Genomic DNA, 7,227 nt, shown 5'->3' with positions numbered 1-7,227 from the left:
GCTATAGCCTAATGTCTCTGTGCTTTCTAAACACAGCAAATGTTTGACCAATTTCTTCATGAATAGTATATATTGGATATAAACAAAGACATAGACGAATAAATATATTTATAAGCATGCTGCCACCGGTTTTTTTTTCGTGTGACTGTGGAGTACTTATGGTCTGACGCGGTTGATAGTAATCAGCCACTTTGGTGTCCAATAACGCATGTACTATTCAATTTACATGCCTGTAATTTATACCAAATTAGGTTTACACTAATAGCTTTCTACAGCCACGTCGATCGACAAAATCGGATGAGCCATTTATATTTTGGAAATTTGTTGCTGGGTGTTACTTGTATAATTTACAGTCAGATACTAAACTTTAAAGTAATAAAGATACTAAAAATTTAATAACAACATCAGAATCATCGTGCAAATACTGGTAATGTACATGTTTCTTTTTGAGGTATCATGATTCATCTGGTTACTATTAATATCTATACGAACTGTGAAATGTCTGCCAGTAAGGTTTCACAAAGTCCGCCATCTTTGGCACTCCTGGCATGTCTCCTTCATCGACACAGCATCACCATGGAATTCCCAGCCATGTGGTCCCTGGACCCTGGCTAATGTATGGCACCACGTGCCCACCGACGAGCCACGGCCCGCAGAAAGGCCCCCGCACGGCCACGCCAACTCCTCACTTAGAATATTTCCAGGGCGCCACAACTCGCCCGTTACCTCACAAGTATATTTTCATCAACTTTGTTTCTTAATGACTGTACATTTTGTGAAAAACCTTTAGTGTGTATTTCCAGATTAGTTCTGCATCACATTTTTTTGTGATACAGTCTACTTCCATAAACAAATGTCGTTAGCTCTCTTTATAGACAATGCATCCTTCTTTATGGCCCTTTTGTCGAAAGTACTTTGGACTGGTTCTATACTACGCCTCTTATGACTCAAGTTTACTAACAGTCAGATTTCTTCAACCAAAAACTTTTTCCCGCTGTGATCTATATAAAGGCCTTGGCTGGTATACACGGATCCGTCTAACTTTGCTTACATTTCTTTAGTTCACATACATAAATGTTTTACATACCTCATCTATCTCTTTGTTTAGTACCGAGCGAGGTGGCGCAGTAGTTAGCACACTGGACTCGCATTCGGGAGGACGACGGTTCAATCCCGTCTCCGGCCATCCTGATTTAGGTTTTCCGTGATTTTCCTAAATCGCTACAGGAAAATGCCGGGATGGTTCCTTTAAAAGGGCACGGCCGATTTCCTTCCCCATCCTTTCCTCACCCGAGCTTGCGCTCCGTCTCTAATGACCTCGTTGTCGACGGGACGTTAAACACTAATCTCCTCCTCCTTCTATCTCTTTGTTTACTCTTCCTATTAGTTTATGTACACATGACCAAGGAGACAGAACGTATATGTGTGACTGATTTACATAAGCTACATTTGTGTTAACTAATATGAGTAGTACACTTTCAAGAACTGTGACGAGTTCACTATCTGGCAACGTTATCTGTACCTGCACAAATTACGACACAGTCTTCTGAGCCAAGATTTTCACACTATTTCCCCATGGTTTCTGTCACTTCATCCACGCCTGCTCCTCGCCTGACAAAGTACTGCCCACTTACGTCAGTTTGCGTATCTGCCACTTATGCAACTCTCTGATATTCGCGATTTTCGGCAAAAATTAAAACTTTTCGTTCTTTTTGCACACTTCAGACTGTCGAATTCAGACCGTCGACTGATTTTTTAATCATATTTGATTGTTTACTAGTTAAGAAGCGCGATAAATTTACGGTGCACTGCTCCTGCTCTTTTTTAATTATTTTCTGGACTCGTATGCTTCTGAGTGGCAGCGTTTGTAGTAGTACTTTTGTCGGTATAGCTATTTGATGCACCTAATTTTGTATTTCGAAGTTTTGTCCAGGTTTCCACTGTCGTTCTCGCTTTGCTTATATCACTGGTAGCCAATATTTCCTTGAGGTTGAGTCGATGATCTGTTTGTTGGGTTTTGTAACCATGATTTTGCAGCTGTTTCTCCTATAAGCCTACTGTCCTTTAAAGTTCATCGATTTCACTGTTTATTGTAGTTAAAACGAGACGAAAGTCATCGCAACGTTTACGTGTGGATGTCACTGAACTTACACTTGCCACAGTTTTTTTTTTTTTACTTCACTTTGATCTTTTGGTGTTTTACGTTACCTTCGCAGCAATAACATTTTACAGGTCGAAACACAATACTTCTTTCCTCTCAATACATAAAGACTTATCCTTTTTTGCGTTTTCCATACCATTGTTTACCGCAATATTACCAGTTTAATTTGCCGTGTCCGGTATGTTGGTGAAAAATATGAAGAAATAATGGAAGATATTGTTTTTTTAAAAAAAGGATATAAATTCAAGTACGAGAGGCAAAGATTTGTTCGAAATAATGGACGTTCGTGACAGAAAACCAAAACCGTGTTGCTGCGTGTACTGATGGTGTCGAGTCATTACAGTGGTTCACAAGCACGTATTCGTGGCGAAGCCCCTGATATTTCGTGCCCCCATTGCATTAGCCGTAGAGAAGCACTTGATTCGTACCATATGTCATTCTCAATCAAGTAGAGCGTACTGTCATAAATATGGGGAAAGTTATTATTTGTGCCACATAAGCGGAAGCTGGCAGGCGTGTTTCTACATCTGAAAGATGACTTTACCAAAATTCCACGACAGTCGCGTTACGAGTGGCGCTAGTAACGCCACTATCACGATGAAAATCCGATTTGCTTTAAATACACATTGTAACGGTCGTGATTGTTAGTTATCTTTGAGACTGGAAGTGGTGAGTTGATGTTAGACAAGAATGCCTTTAAGCCGACGAATACGTCGCTGCCAGCACCCCAGTTGAGTTTGAGTTTGAACGAGGTCACCTCACAGTGCTACGACAAGCTGGATGTTCCTTCTGCAATGTTGTAGAAAGATTTGGCAGGAACGTAGCCACCGTACGTTATTGCTGGCACCGGTGGTCACGGGAATATAAGGTCGGCCGCAGGAATATCGGGCTCCAAACGACCACGAGGCACTACCTAGAGGAAAGGTCATCGTTTTCGGCGTATGACACTGGCAAATCGTACTGCATCTCCAGCAGCAATTTGAGCAGCAGTTGGCACCACAGTGACACAAAGAACTGTTCCGAATCGGTTATTTCAATCACGACTACGAAGCAGACGCCATGTTGCGTGCATTCCACCCAAAACCACCGCCATTTGCGACTTCAGCGAGAGCTCATTGGAGGGCTGGGTGGAAGTCTGTTGTGCTTTCTGATGAAAGCTGGTTCTGCCTCGGTGTCACTGTTGGCCTTGTGTTGGTTAGCTGGAGACCAGTTGAGGGCCTGAAATCAACCTGCGTGCGTGCTAAGCACATTGGGCCTACACCTGGAGTTGTGGTCTGGCGTGCGATTTCCTATGGCAGCTAGAGCACTCTCGTGGCCAGCCCACGCATCCTTACTGCTAATTTGCACGTAAATCTGATGATTCGATCTATTGTGCTGCCATTCATGAACAGCGTTCCAGAGGGTGTTTCCCAGCAGGACAACTCTACCACGCATACTGCTGTTGTAACCCAACATCGTCCACAGAGTGTCTACATGTTGCCTTGGCCTTTGCTATCAGCAGATCTGTCTCCAATGGAGCACATGCGGGACATCATCGGACGACAGCTCCAGCGTCATCCACAACCAGCATCATCCATCCCTATAGTGACCGACTAAGTAAAACAGGTATGGAACTCCATCCCACGAACTTACGTCCGGCATCTGTACAACACAATGCATGCACGTTTGAATGTTTGCTTTCAGCAATCTAGTGGTCACATCGGTTATTAATATGCCAGCATGTCACATTTGCAATAGCTTATCTTGCACTATCATTAACCTGTGATGTTGCAGTGTCAATCACTTACGTATGTTATCTAGACAAGTGTATTCCCGAAATTTTCTTTTTTGGCATTGGGATTTTTTTGCGCCAATATATTTCAAGGACGACTGCATGTGTAGCTTCACTGCCAGGTGTCGATGGGAATACATTGTTTTGGAACTGGTAGTCTCCTCAGTCCGTCCAAGTAGTTACAATGTTGTTGTTGTTGTTGTTGTTGTGGTCTTCAGTCCTGAGACTGGTTTGATGCAGCTCTCCATGCTACTCTATCCTGTGCAAGCTTCTTCATCTCCCAGTACCTACTGCAACCTACATCCTTCTGAATCTGCTTAGTGTATTCATCTCTTGGTCTCCCTCTACGATTTTTACCCTCCACGCTGCCCTCCAATGCTAAATTTGTGATCCCTTGATGCCTCAAAACATGTCCTACCAACCGATCCCTTCTTCTAGTCAAGTTGTGCCACAAACTTCTCTTCTCCCCAGTCCTATTCAATACCTCCTCATTAGTTACGTGATCTACCCACCTTATCTTCAGCATTCTTCTGTAGCACCACATTTCGAAAGCTTCTATTCTCTTCTTGTCCAAACTGGTTATCGTCCATGTTTCACTTCCATACATGACTACACTCCATACAAATACTTTCAGAAACGACTTCCTGACACTTAAATCTATACTCGATGTTAACAAATTTCTCTTCTTCAGAAACGCTTTCCTTGCCATTGCCAGTCTACATTTTATATCCTCTCTACTTCGACCATCATCAGTTATTTTACTCCCTAAATAGCAAAACTCCTTTACTACTTTAAGTGTCTCATTTCCTAATCTAATCCCCTCAGCATCACCCGATTTAATTTGACTACATTCCATTATCCTCGTTTTGCTTTTGTTGATGTTCATCTTATATCTTATATGATGGAAGAATATAATAATTAATGCCTTTTTCAATCGAGTGTGAAAAAGATAGCGTATCAGTACATGATTACCTGAACGTGCATCCTGCCACTCTTCTCCTAACCTTCTCATAAACCTCATAAGCTGGTTTCTTTTTTGCAATTAATTTTCCTCCAGTAATTATCATCATTAGGAAGCTAGAATACAGGGTGTTTCAAAAAGACTATACGTATTTCGAACGCAAGAATTTATTAAACTTTAAGACATACGAATATGAACTTAACACACATATTTACGAACCTCTCAAGTTTAGATTACAAATGTTCAATATGTCCTCCATCAGCGACACGAACAGTATCACATCGATTAATTCTTCCCATACTCGGGCAAGCATGTCCTTCGTCACTGATATTATGGCAGTACGGATCCGGTTCTTAACTCTTCCAGCTTGTAAGGGGTCCGTAGGCCCTTACTGTAAGTTTGCACTCGGCACAGGTCGATAGGGCAAACAATCGATAGTGTCGGGTTGCGAGAGCGAGTGTAGAGTTGAAGTCAGTTCTGAGGTTGCGGGCCGAGCCGTGCGGAGGCCGGTTACTGTGATACAAGGCTTACCGACAAAGGGAGTGGCCATCGCCGCGGTTTAACCCCTTTGTGTTAGAATAATACGGGAAAGTGAAAAAGTATAATTACGAGAGTGATCAGTGATATTTCTGTGACGATATTTATTTGGTTTCGCGTCTACCGCGCCGGCATCATTTGGATTGCAGTGTTGGATTGCAGTGTTGGATTACAGTGATTGAATTTGCGTGTGACAATAATGAATAACGAAGAGGCCTGTGCTGAGATTAGCCGTAATTAAATATGTATGACGAAGGCAGTGGCTGTCTCCTCTTTCTTGCGTTTTTGAGACGAATATAGGTCTTGATTAGTGAAGCTGTGTTGTTGTTCATCTTGGTACCAGACATTTCATTATTACAGCATCTGAGAAGGACAAAATGGAATGTAACAACTCCGTAGCAGTCAAATCCGATTGCCAGCCCCATTAGGTACACGGTCACATCATTTAATTATTATTTGGGCTGCTATCAGATCCCGATCGAGCGGGATACATAAAATCGGAGTGTTACAAGCTTCTGTGAGAGTGGTGGTACATAAACGTTGTGTTTAATGAAACCCCACAGGAAGAAGTCAGAGGGTCAAATCCGGCGACCGTGGAGCCCAGCTGAGACATGCTAAGTCGCCAGCTCCTTGACGACCAATCCAACGGTTCGGTACGGTTTCATTCAGATATTCACGCACTTGGCGACTCCAGTGAGGGGGTGCACCGTCATGTTGAAATGTGGAGTTGTCTTCGCGCAGCCTCGGAAACAGCCACTTTTTTAACATAGAGAGATACTGCTGCCCGTTAACCGTGTTTCCATCAAAGAAGAGTGGCCCATAAGCAGATGATCGGGATATCGCAAAAAAGACATTGACTTTGGGAGAATTTCGTATATGTTCAATGGCCGCATTTGGGTTCTGTAGGCCCCTTGTGTTTGTCTGCCTGACCACTAACATCGAAAGTCGCTTCATCACTAAACACGAAGCGTTGTACGAAAGTGTTTACATTGTAAATAGCATCAAGAATCTCGTTACAAAATGCCATGCGTTTGCGTTTGTCATCAGGATGCAGAGCTTGTAACAGCTGTAACTTATACGGCTTCATAACCAACCGACGTCTCAAAACACGCCAAACTGTCGGTCAAGACAGTTTTAACTCCCGACTAGCACGAAGAGTTGATTTTGAAAGACTACGTTGGAAAGCAGTTTGAATTCGTGCAACATTTTCTTGAGGAAGACGAGGGCGGCCAGGGCTCTTTCCTTTACATACACATCTTGTATCTAGAAACTGTCGATACCATCTGCGAATGTTCCACCCACTTGGAGGATCAATTTGGTACCTCTACGTCAAACGTCTTTGCACTCTTATCACGGAAATGTACTTCGCAAAATGGAGAACACGAAATGATATCTGCTGTGGAGTAGCCATTTTAAACATATGACGGTTACCAAGCAAAACAAAAGACAATTGAAATCTGGCGGCTATTAATATAAACTAGACTATGTATTCGTTTCTCCAATAGCCGAGCCGAGGCGCAGTGATCGACAGTTTGGACAAAATAATATTTTGTAATATATATATTTTTGAAACACCCTGTATTTTACCTGTTCCCTGCTATCTTTTCCAAATAATGTGCATTATCATGACCAATAATAAACATTGTGAATTTATAAAATCGATTTCTGAAGATTAATTCTATCTGAAGTCAGTTCCTCTCCTCCTTCGAACAACAGTTCCTCGTGAAGAGAGTAATGGAAAAGGCAATGAAATGCAATAATATAGTTGTAAGATGGTGTTACGTTCAGATAATTTAA

The sequence above is a fragment of the Schistocerca nitens genome, chromosome 9 (genome assembly GCF_023898315.1).
Source record: "Schistocerca nitens isolate TAMUIC-IGC-003100 chromosome 9, iqSchNite1.1, whole genome shotgun sequence".
Lineage (NCBI taxonomy): Eukaryota > Metazoa > Arthropoda > Insecta > Orthoptera > Acrididae > Schistocerca > Schistocerca nitens.
The sequence above is the reverse complement of the archived record's forward strand: the minus strand, read 5'-3'. Positions refer to the sequence as shown.